The sequence below is a fragment of the Protopterus annectens genome, chromosome 5.part0 (assembly GCF_019279795.1).
Source record: "Protopterus annectens isolate FY-2018-M chromosome 5.part0, PAN1.0, whole genome shotgun sequence".
NCBI classification, from domain to species: domain Eukaryota; kingdom Metazoa; phylum Chordata; order Ceratodontiformes; family Protopteridae; genus Protopterus; species Protopterus annectens.
The window spans coordinates 1072964620-1072977457 of NC_056735.1; positions in this window are offsets into that span (position 1 = coordinate 1072964620).

Below are 12838 nucleotides of genomic sequence, written 5' to 3' on the forward strand. Positions count from 1 at the left end.
ACAACAGGAAATGTCTGCCAAATGCTGGCTTCCCCAGAATAAGCAGTAGTCCCCTAGGTGACAAAATGCACTGCAGTATATGTGGGGGACTAACACAGTGGGGGGGGGGGTCATAGGTCACATGCATGGATGCCAATGTTGGAGTCCCATACACACCTCTCAGCCTCTCCCAGCAAGTCAGCTGTTAAAAGCCATAAAGAAATTTGTGGCAAAGGACCACAAATAGGGACAATGATGAAATATTCCTCTTACAAACTTAAACAGTGATATCACAGCAGGTGTTGCAGTTGCATTAAGTCTCTGAAGAGTAACAAGTCTGAAACTCAAATGTCTGTAATTACTTTCTAACCTTCGGTCTTTAGTGATATGCCAGTATTCTCCAAGACAAGCACAATACTATGCTAAATGGAACCGCAATGTAAAGCAAACATCTGAACAGTCTGTGCAAATGTGTACAGTTGAGAGGTATGCCCCCCTCCCTCCAACACACCCGTGTTCCCATAGAAATGCAGTAACATTTATGTTTGGAGAGTAACAGCAGCAGAGCACACATTCCCAGGGTTGTCCCAATCAACTTGATAACATGTTGCATGTTCACAATATGCAGGGGTCAATGAGCTATGTATATGCATGGTTAATACTGTCAGGAAGTAGGCAGCACTTACTCTTGGCTGTTGTGGCTTAGTGGTCTAAGTACAGTACTGTGGTTGACAGGGTCCATGTTTCAAGAAATTCGATGCCAACTATTTTGCATGTCAGCTACACCTACGGTAAGAGTTGTACACACTGTCCAGAAGTCAATATCTGTTACTGCAGAAAAGCTGGACAATTCAGGGACATGGGGCCACACATATGCACAGTACACAGCTCGGAGTAACCTACACAATGCCTAGTAGGACAGCAGGTTCTTGAAAGTCAGTGTAGTACCAGGTTGTAAATGGCTGCCACCTTACGGTGTCACTACTGACAACAAGTCACTGGCCACCATCCATACCCCTAGAATGACAGGCTGTCACAGAAGGACCACAAGTATGCCTCGTATATCTGTTCTGCTTGTCATAACATTGCATTTGCCTGCAAAGCTATTTACAAATCAATAAAGGTTGATATGAAAACATCACTGGCAGACAATGGAGAAGCAGATATCATACCCATAAGAAAAAGCAAGCTAATACCAAACCGGTCACCCAACTGTCTATGTTTAGCAGAGCAGTATTAGCACCCTGTCCCCATGTGCGGGCCTGTGTCTGACTGTCATATATGGGCCTGTCCAGATGTGAGTCTGTGACAGTTTGAAAGCTAGGGCCAACATGTAGTCTTATAATAACATAGCAACACAAACCATTTGAGGACCACAGCAGATGTAGGGGTGCAATGATGGACAACCTGCTAAACAGGTACACTCAGAAGTGTGAAGTCCATAACCTTGTGTGTGATATTATGGCATCTACCCTGCTCACACCAGAAATACAAATACATAACAGCAGCAACTGTGGACAAAACCTGTGACTGGACTACAGAAGGACAAAGAGACATATATAAGGGGAAGGGGAAAGTACAGTTGTGTACACTTACCATACATGTAGATGTTCGAGTGTATTCACTGTTGCAGTCATTACACTTGGGTAATCTGCTGGCAGGTTGCCCTCAGTCGGCCTGATTAACAAAGTCTTGGGTCCTGCATCGGTTGCTGTCCCTTCTTCCATGACGTCAGGTCGCCAGGGGTATAAAACATGCAGCCGACGCCATTACATCAGTTTTTCTTGCCCCAGATGTCAGGTGTCCCCCCAAATGGGGAGCAAAAAAATAAATAAATAAATATATATATATATATATATTACACACATATATATATATATATATATATATATATATATATATATATATATAATTAGAAACATACTGCAACAGTGAATACACTCAAACATCTACATTTATGGTAAGTGTACACAACTGTACTATGTTCATCATGTTTCACTGTTGCAGTCATTACATTTGGGTAGATTCCCAAAGCTAAGGTTGGGAGGATGGATTTATACAGCATTAGGACCATCTATAAGGCCCTGCAAAACAGCAGTGGCAAATCCAGCTCTGGATTTAGAGAAAATTGCTAAGTGATAATGCTTGGTGAAAGTATGAACTGAACTCTAGGTAGCAGCTTCTAGAATATCCTTGGTAGGAACACCTCTGAGAAAGGCTGCTGAAGTAGATGCAGCCCTGGTGGAATGAGATCTGATCCCCTGGGGGGTAGGTTTTCCATGGTGCTTATAACAGAAATGAATACAATGGCTTATCCATTTAGAAATGGTTTGCTTTGAAATAGCCTTCCCCTCTGCCACCGCAGCAATTGCTACCAGCAGTTGTTCAGATTTTCTTCGAGTTTTAGTCCTGTCCAAGTAGAATCTAAGTTGTCTGTGTACATCCAATGAATGCAGAATCCGCTCTCCCTTGTTCTGTGGATTGGGAAAGAAAGTTGGCAAATGAATGGACTGATTAAGAGCCACACTGGATACCACCTTGGGCATGAATGATGGATTGGTCCTGAGTGACACCCTGTCCTCATGAAAGATGATGAAAGGCTCCACTGCCATAAGGGTCTGTAATTCAGAAATCCTTCTAGCTGAAGTGATTGCTAAAAGAAAGGCTGTTTTCCAGGAAAGAAATTTTAAGTCTGCAGTTGCAGCTGGCTCGAAAGGAGGTAGAGTGAGTTTCTCCAATACAAAGTTAAGGTCCCAGGCAGGGGTTGGAGCTCCCCTGGTTGGTCTCAAGTTTTTAGCCCCTCTGAGATACTGCTTTAGAAGAGGATGAGAGAAGAGGGGAGGGTCTGTATTGTAATGAGCTGAAATGGCTGAGGCATGGATTTTTATGGAAGAAAAAGACAGGCCCTTGTGAAGCATCTCAGTTAAGTATTGCAAAATCTGAGGTAAATTGGGCACTGCTGTGCTCATCCCTTGAGATTGATTCCAGGCACAGAATCTCTTCCATTTGTCAGCATAAGATTTTCTAGCACTTGGTCTTCTCGCCTCCAAAATGACATCCATCACAGGTTTGCTGAGGGATGCTAAGGGTGAATTTAAGTGATTAGCCAAGCTGCAAGATTTAATGTTTGGAGCTGAGGGCGCAGAATTTGGCTCTCCTGCTGAGACAGTAAGGAAGGTGTCTGAGGCAGGTGCCATGGAGAAATATGTGACACACTGCGCAGGAGTGGGTAGCAGTGTTGGTGAGGCCAGTCTGGAGCAATCAAAATCATTTTTGGTTTGTCCTGTTTGACTTTTAGTAGAACTTTGGAGAGCAAAGGCAGAGGGGAAAAGGCATAGACTGATAGATTTTTCCAGCTGAAGGACAGAGCATCCACTTTCCAGGCTTTTTTGTGATGAGTTCTGGTGCAAAATTTGTCCAACTGGTAGTTTTGGGGTGAGGCAAAAAGATGTATGTCTGGGCTCCCCCATTTGCGTGTCAACATGTTGAAAATCTGTGGTTCCATTTTCCATTCATGAGAGTCCATGAGATTTCTGCTTAGTTCGTCTGCCAGAACATTCTGCTTTCCTGACAGGAAGTGAGCTTGTAGTTGTACTTGGTAGCTCAAGGCCATGTTCCACAATGCCATGGCTAGTCTGCAGAGGGGGTAATGATGTGTACCCCCCTGCTTGTTTATGTACCACATAACTGTGGTGTTGTCCGTCTTTATCAGTAATTGTCCTGGATGAAGGTAGTCCTTGAAGGCCGTCAGTGCATTCTGTACAGCTAGCATTTCTTTTTGAATGATATGAAGGTGCATTTGATTTGGGCTCCATTTGCCCTGAATGCACTTCACTGCCAGATGAGCACCCCATGCATAGTCTGATGCATCTGTAGTTATGGTTTGGGTGGCAGGGGGTGGTGTAAATGGCAGTCCCTTGTTTTGGTGGCAGGCCTCTGCCTACCATAGGAACTCTAGGCGCAGGCAAGATATGATAGGAATCATTGTTTCCAGGCTGCGACCATGTTGACTCCATAAACTTTTTAAGTACCACTGAAGTTTCCTCATATGCAGTCTTGTATATGGAATTAGAAGAATGCATGAGGCCATGAACCCCAAGGCTTGCAGTATTTGCCTTGCAGATAGAATGGCTTTTGTGGCCACCTGTTTGAAGTAAGTCACCAAATGAATTTGCTTTTCTGGCGTAAGGAAAGCCATCTGGACAGTTGTATTCAAGTTTGCACCCAGGAATGTAATTTTTTGAGAGGGTACCAGTTGAGATTTCTTTTCGTTTATGGTGTACCCTAGACAAGTTAGAAGTCTTTTTACAAACGCCAGATGTTTTAGAAGAATGGCCTGGTTTTCTGCCTGAATTAGACCATCGTCCAGGTATGAATATATTTGAATATTTCTTTGCCTGCAAAATGCAATTACTGGAGGCAGGCACTTTGTGAATACCCTAGGTGCAGTAAACAAGCCAAAGAGCAGTGCAAAGAACTGATAATGCATGCAGCCTGCTTTGAAGCGTAGAAATCTTCTGCAAGATTCCCTGATTGGTATATGCAGGTAAGCCTCTTTTAAGTTGAGAGTTGCCAACCAGGCATCCTTGCCTAGCATAGAAAGTAACTGGTGAAGAGTCAGCATCTTGAATTTTGGAGTGTCCAGAAAGGTGTTTAGAGTAGACAGGTCCAGAATTGGACATCATGATTTGTCTTTTCTGGGTACCTGGAAAAGTCTGGAATAGAAACCTTGTCCCTTTTCCTCTTCTGGTACTAGCTGAATAGCCCCCATGTTTAGGAGGGAAAGTACTTGTTTCTGAGCCTCTGCCCACTGATTTGGGGGCAGGTCTGGCCAGCCGTTTGGAGTTGGTATCATGTGAAAATGAAATCTGTATCCCTGGGATACTATATTTAAAACCCATTTGTCCTGGGTTATAAGTTGCCAATTTCTTGAATGAAGAGCCAGTTTTCCCCCCAAAGGAGCGGCTAAGAGGTAAGTGCTTGGAAATTTCAAAGGGAAGTCTTTGAGACTGTTTACCATAGGGTGGTGCCTTGTTTTCAGATATGGAAGTGGAAGCACCCCATTGCTTAGTTCTGAAAGTCCCTTGAGACTGAAATCTGGTGGTTTTGGAATGTCTGGGTTTGGCCGTAGTAACTCTGGAAGGAGCTGGAAAGGACCAGTTCTTAGTAGGCCAATGCCTACTAAATCTAGGAGGTTGCACTTGTAAGAAATCTTTCACAGTTTGCATAGATTTAGCTTTATCTTCCATCTTTTTTAGAACTACTTCAGCCTTATTGCCGAATAAGCGGTCCTGCTATAAAGGAGCATCCAAAAGTTTTGCTTTAACATGATCAGGAAGAGATTGCTCCTTAAGCCAAGCATGCCTTCTAAGCACAGACTCAGTAACAGCAGCCCTACAAGAGGCCTCTAAAGAATCAAAACCACATTGCAAAGTATGTTTGCTAACTTGCTCAGCTGAATGCAATAAATCCTGCAAATCTTTATTTTCCACACAGTCAGAAATCAACATCATTTTCTGTTTAAGCAGTCCCATAATATGCTGTTGATGTTTTAGCATATGGAATTGACAGTTTAAAGCCCTGATTGCTAAGGTTGCAGAAGTATAAACCTTTTTACCCCATCCATCCAGCGCCCTGGAGTCTCTATCAGAAGGGGTAGGATTTTTAGCAGTAGAAGCCTTAATGCCCTTGGGCCCCTGAGAAATAGTTTCAGGGTCCGCAACAGGATTTTTGAAAAGGAATTTGTGGGACTCAGGAACACTGTAGTACCTGTCTAGCTTGCTAGGGGCTGGAGGCAAGGAATCAGGGGCTATACTGGATTCAGAAAACACATCATCAACAATATCTAGAACTGGAGGTATAGCCAAAGGCCTATGCTGAGGAAGAAGAAGGAAATCCCTAAGCCTCTTTTTGGCATCAGAGAAATCCTGACTTTCCCAGTGGAAATGTTGCCTTAAGGTATGTAAAGTTTCCCCAAAAGAGAAATCCTCAGGCGGAGAAGCAGAGGGAATGGAATCCTCTGTATCAGAGTCCTCATAAGTAGAAATGGACAAATCCAGATCATTAGAAGAGTCAGAAGAAACAGAGTCCTGTTCAGAAGAGTCATAGTCAAATTCAGTTCTAGGCCTCTTGGGGTGGTGGGGGTGGGGGGGTTGACTACCCCTGATAGGAGTAATTAAATATTCAGCCATTTTGATTGTTTGTTTTTTAAGCATAGGGGCCTGAACACGTGGCCTGGACATTGTTTTTTTAGACATAGATCAAGATTTAGGCCTTAGCACTGAGGCTGGAGTTGGTTTAATATGCAAGTCTGTAGGCCTGAATATACCCTCAGAAGCCGGTGCCTGCTCGGCGGCTCTGGACCCATCCAAGGCAGAGACATCTGTGGGTTTCATATGTGAAGCATCTCGTGGCATACTGGACTCAGAATGGGCCTCAGTAGAGACCTGCGAATCAGAAGTAGCGGGTATCAGGGGCTGAGAAAGCGCCTCACTGAGTACCGGAGAACTGGCGACTGGCTTAGGAGAAGTGTCATCGGCAGTTTTGGACCTCAACGGCCTGTCTCTGCCTTTTTCTTTGCGTTTTTTTTTTTTGGTATTCCGGTAGTTGGATGGCTAACTGATGTCATTTCTGGATAATTAAACCGAGAACCAAAATATTTTGAAGCAAAAATGTACCAACGACAGATAGTGCGCTGATTAAATAAAGCACAAAACTGACAGCAAGGTACATCTTGGTCAGGGCCTAGGCAAGGAGTACAGTACAAATGAAAATCCTTATATGGTATTTGCTTCCCACAAGTAATACAATTATTAACTTTTACTGACATTGGTAAGGAGCAAGAAAAAGTTTCCCCAACGGGGAACTTAGCTTTAAGTTGAAGACTTCAGTTCTGAAACTCGAAAACGAAAATTTCAGGAGTCGGCTGACAGGCACTTGTGAACTGCTTCTTCTTTGGGCACTGCGCGGCAAGAAAGACTGATGTAATGGCATCGGCTGCATGTTTAATACCCCTGACGACCTGACGTCATGGAAGAAGGGACAGCAACCAATGCAGGACCTAAGACTTTCTTAATCAGGCAGACTGTGGGCAACCTGCCAGCAGATTACCCAAATGTAATTACTGCAACAGTGAAACAAGATGAACATCCACTGGCCAGACAAATGGAGAATGTGCACACCAGAACAAATTGTGCAGTAACATAGGTTCCCTGCAGTGTATGGATTCAGTAAACATCACCCACAACTAACAACTACACAACACACACCCACATATTTGGAGGTTCTCAACAAAAACAAACCCAAACAAAGGATATCTCAGAGGTAAAAACACATGTGAACTCCACAAACCTACACACCACAGACCATGCATAGTCCACACACCAGTGTCTCACAACCACTAAGGCCTTACCATAAACCCAACATATTACTCATAGGACACTCCATTGTGAGACATACAAATGTGCCTCTCACCAGGCTGGGTAAGGAGAAAGTCATAGTTACTTGTTTGTCAGATGCCATACTCTGCCATATCACACATGTACTCAAGTCTCTCCACAACAGGTACTGTTATGACTCTGTCCTAGTCCATGTCAGTGTGAACAACTTCAGACATACCTCCCTGGACTTAGGCAAGAAAGACATGATTGAGCTTGCTGAATATGTGTCTCATGCAGGTATGGCCCTAGGCTTAAGCAGCATTCTATTATCACCCATAATGATGTCTCAATACAAACAGAAAATGATTGACATTAACAATTGACTTACTTTCTGGTGTCATCCCAGAGAGATCCAGTGCCTGACAGGCTGGGAACATATGATCGACAGACCACGCTGCTTTGCTAGAGATGGTCTGCATCTGGCTCACTTGGCCTTCAGTCTTCTGGCAAAGGTCCTTGCCTCCCCCATAGTGCCTTTTTAGGGAATGTCATGGGTTTGATACTACCAGCATAAAACTCTCAACAAAATGCAAATTAAAGGTCATGCCGCTAAATGCTAGGAGTCTAAACATGAAACTGCACTCATTGCAAGCATACCTAACCCTGGAAGATGCTGACATGTGTGCAGTCACAGAAACCAGGGTCAAAGCTGCAGAGAGCAACCCATCCTTATCTAGTCACTCATCCTATCACACAGCCTGACCCCAAAATGTGGCCAGCAAAGCCAAGGAGGTGGAATATAAATATATATTAAACAGACACACACCTCCATGCTGGTCAAACAGTTTGACGTACATGGGACACTCTAGGTGCAGTTAACCATTGACAAGACCCCTATTCAAATTATACATAGCTGCAGGCCAACATATTTGACTCAGGATGCCCACTCCACCTATCAGGACCTCTACAAATCTATCAAGATTCAACCCTTTACCCTGATCCTGGCTGACTTAAATTACCCAACCACAGATTGGAAAAACTACTCATGCCAGAACAGAAATGCACAGAGATTCCCCCATTTTATCAATGCAAATGCCTTGGGACAGCTACTTGATACCCCCACAAGATGTGATACATATCTTGGACTTGGTAGTAACCAACATGATTATCCACTTCAGCACCCCTACTGTATCATCCTCCCTGCAAGATCCAACATAAAAAGCAGTCACTTTCGATATCACCATCTCCCTGGCCCCCCTCTATCTATGGTAAAAAGAAAAATTCTCCAAAGCTGATTACAACCACGTGAGGGGTGGAGTAAACAGCTGCACAGCCCCCTCCCCCACTGTAGGAATGGGCAGTAACGTCCAAATGTACACCAAAGTGCTAAATGAGCATATCTATAGATGCATGGAATCAGGAATACCTGACAGGACAACATCTTCCTCCGCAAGGATAAGTAAACCTGTCTGGTGGATATCTTCAATAAAGAAACTATATAACAAAAATAAATAAATGCTGTTGAGGACCAAGAAGGAGCAGGTGCCCAGTTGGAAGCAATCTCTCCTTAGTCTGAATAAGCAAATAAGAGCACCAGTGAAATCCTCTAAAGACAACTTTGAGTCCATATTGCCCACATCTACTCCAGACAATCACAAGGCCTTCTTCACATATGTCTGCAGTCTCAAAAGAAGCTCCAAGATCTGTTCAGAACTGGTGGTCAAGGACACCACATACACAAATGCTGTAAAGATAGCCAATCTACTGGCTGACAGATTCAGCAGAAACTTCTCCCCCTGTCCCCCCATCAGTAAATCGGGACATCCCCCAGTACCTGCCCTCCACCCCTTATCTGTAGGGAAGAGGTCATTACTGCCCTCTCAAAGGCAAAAAAAGGCAGCCTCCATGGGACCTGACAACATCCCAGGCTGCATCCTACATGAACCCAGGCATGAACTTGTAGCACCATTAGGCACCCTAGCCAACCAAAATCTGAGTACCGGCTTTGTCCCAGCCATGTGGAGGACAGCCACTGTCATCCCTTTACATAAAGGTGGTGTGTCCACTGATTCAGAAAATTATAGACACAGCAGCCTAACTACACTGCTCTACAAGGCAATGCAGTGGATTATTATGGACCTCAGTAACAGGGACATTGGCAAACTTCAAATACTCAACCACACACAGTTTGGCCTTGTCAAGGGGAGATATGTCTGTTAAATCTGCTACACTTTTTGAAGACAGCCACCAAAGCCATGGATGAGGGAAAGACTGCGCACACCGGCCAACTTGACTTGGCCAAAGCCTTCTACACTATTCCCCACTTGGTTATAGTAGATAAACTCTGTCACCTAGGCATCAATCCATATGTTACCAGATGGGTAGCAAACTGGCTCATTGATAGAACCCACCTAATCATGATAGGGGTAGCCAACTCAAGCAGTACACCCCTAACAAGCGGCATACCCCAGGGATCAGTCTTGGGATCTCAGTTATACAGGATATACTTCTCTCAGGTGCAGGCCAAAAACAGTGGCCTATGGCTGACCAAGTCTGAAGATGACTGCAAGCTGGGCACAGTCATGAATTCCTTAAGTTATGTGGATGTCCTCCAAGAGTGTCTCACACAAACAAATGACTGGTGCCAGAAACATGGCTTCAAGCTGAATGCCAGAAAATGCATCATCATCCACTTTGGGGAGAGTGATACCCCACATATTATCGGATTAACAACAATGCCCCACGCACACAATTAGTAGTGAGGGATTTGGCCACCCAGGTTGAGAGCAACCTGACTTCTGACTGTCATGTTGCTACAGTTGTACAGAAAGCTTTCTTCATAGGTTCATAGGTTCATAGGTTGGTACTAGGCTATCAGCCCTAAGGCCTATACAAGCCTAGCCATAACAATTCCCTGGCTATTTCTTCCCACACTATTTACTTCCCTGGACCCTTGTCTAGCAGGGTGACTGACATGATCCCCAAGGTGAATTTCCTTTCTCCCATTCAATCGTCAAGGTTTCTTTTGAAGGGGGCCAAAGAGGCACTCTGCTTGACATGCATGGGCAATCTATCCCAGAGTCTGTGGAGTCTCTGGGTCAGGAACCTATCCCTCCAGCATGTTTTGTTTATTGTGATGACAAGGTTTAGATCCCTGGAGCATGTGGCTCTGAGGGATTGAGATTTCTTTAAGTATAGCATGTCCAACAGCTCTGGGTTGACATGGCCTTGTATGTTAAGCAGAGATCGCCTCTGAGTAGACGATATGAGACAGAGTATAGCTGGAGTTTTTTAAGGCGGTCAGCATAGGACATCTGCTTTAGGCCTGTGATTCTTTTAGTGAGGTATTTCTGTGGCCTTTCCAGTTGTTGTAGATGTCCTCCTTTTTTCTGGATGAAAAGCCCTTAGTGATGAGGTGTGCCACATAGAAGGATTTCCTGACTGTTGTGGTGATGTGGTTATCGAAGGTGAGACCACTGTCCACCTGTGTCCCTAAGTCTCTTATCACACTTTCGGTGTTTAGTGTACTGCCACGGATAACTATACATTTCTTGGCATTGAGCTTGAGCCCATGGCTCTGGCACCAAGCATCTGTTTCTGTAAGGCCCTACATGGCCCACCTCATCTCAATGAGGGACAAAGAGGTCATAAGGTCCATGTAGTCTACCCTTATAAGGGCAATTAGTAAGTACAACATCCCCTTTGGCATGTACCTCACAAAGCACATGTAGCAGCTGGAGAGACCACAGAGGTTCCTCACCTGAAGAATCCAGGGCCTCAAACACCTACCCTACACAGATAGGCTAAAAGCACTGTCCCTCTACTCAGTTTCATACAGACTCCTTAGAGTTGACCTCTGTCTGGCATACAAAGCAATCCAGACCCTGTCTTGATGGGACTGCAGCAGATCTGGAGGTCAAGCTCCACTCAAGCTACCTGTAGGCACAGCATCAACCTGGTCTGTGATATCAATAGGACTTGTTGATGTGACAGATATGTGTCCCACAGACTCTCCCATCTATGGAATATACTCCCTGCCCATGTCAAGCAGAGTACCTCGATAGCCCTTTTGAAGTGCACCCTGTATAACTGTATGGGAAACAGAAAATACACTCCTGGGATTCCACCTGTGCCCCTGCTGGACAGGGGCTCAGGTGCTGACATGTCTAAACATGGGCTACATTCTTGTCTGCTAGGGTTATAAGGGCCTCAGAGTCAATAGCCTAGTAACCTCCTATGAACCTATAAACAAATGTCTGTCAGCGGTTCACCACATTACTCTATACTGCTCTGTCACTGACATACCAGGAAATCACAGTGCTATGTAGAATATACCACGCATATTATGGAAAACTCTGTTCAGTCAAATGCACTCTGTACCCACACCAGGATAACACTTTCCAGTTAATAAGGATACCACACAACCAGGAGATCCCCAGCCAGTATATCACTGAGGTGCTGGACTGTTTGCACAGCTTTATCAGCCAATAGGTTTTAGTCATACCTCCCAACTGCCCAGATTTTTGGCTCATATGTTTGGTCTGTTCCTCATAAAATTTGTATTTTTCTGGTATATCAATGGGATGATCTGAGGATTTATGTCAGTAAATAATGACATACATTTCAGTTTCAGACTTCATATCCTTCAGAAAATGTATGCTAAAACAAACACTGTTACTCTAGCAGCTAAGTTTATAAGAGCAATATATAAAATATGTCCCTACGTGTGGCCTATTGCCCCCCTATTTTGACAGGCTTTGTCCAGATTTCTTGCAGAAAGAGGTTGAGAGGTATGGCTGTAGCACACAAAACCATGGACTGGAGTGCAGCTATATCTGGAATGGACTCCCACTCTTACTATAGAAGGTCATACTGGGCATGTTCCATTACAGCCCATGTCTAAACCCACATCGGACTATACAACTGCATTGTGCATATATGTCTTTGCATACAGACAGCTATGTACAGCTTAAATGTCTCTCCCCATCTCCATCTCACTGGATTACCCTCAGCTATCTGTAGGTGGCCCATATGTGATATATCTGCATCTGTTGAGTGTGATACACATACGTATATATGGGCAACATATACAAATATATCAATCATACACACACAGAGACAGGGGGAGAGAGAGAGAGACAGACAGTGACAGAGAGAAAGAGAGAGGGAGACAGACAAAGAGAGAGTCATACAGAGAGAGACACCCTCAAAGGCATAGAGTGATGTCCTGCTGCAGACAATTGCACACCAGTTGTAACCACTAGCATATGCCAGTATGAAGGTGAGCTCCATTGTGTAATAGTAGTGAGGTAGTCGCTGTAATCTGACATCACCCACCTTTGTGTGTGTGCATGTGTGTGTGTGTGTGTGTGTGTGTGTGTGTGTGTGTGTGTGTGTGTGTGTGTGTGTGTGTGTGTGTGTGTGTGTGTGTGTGTCTGTCGGTTAAAGTTCTTTGAGGCCATTCTCACCCAGTACACTTT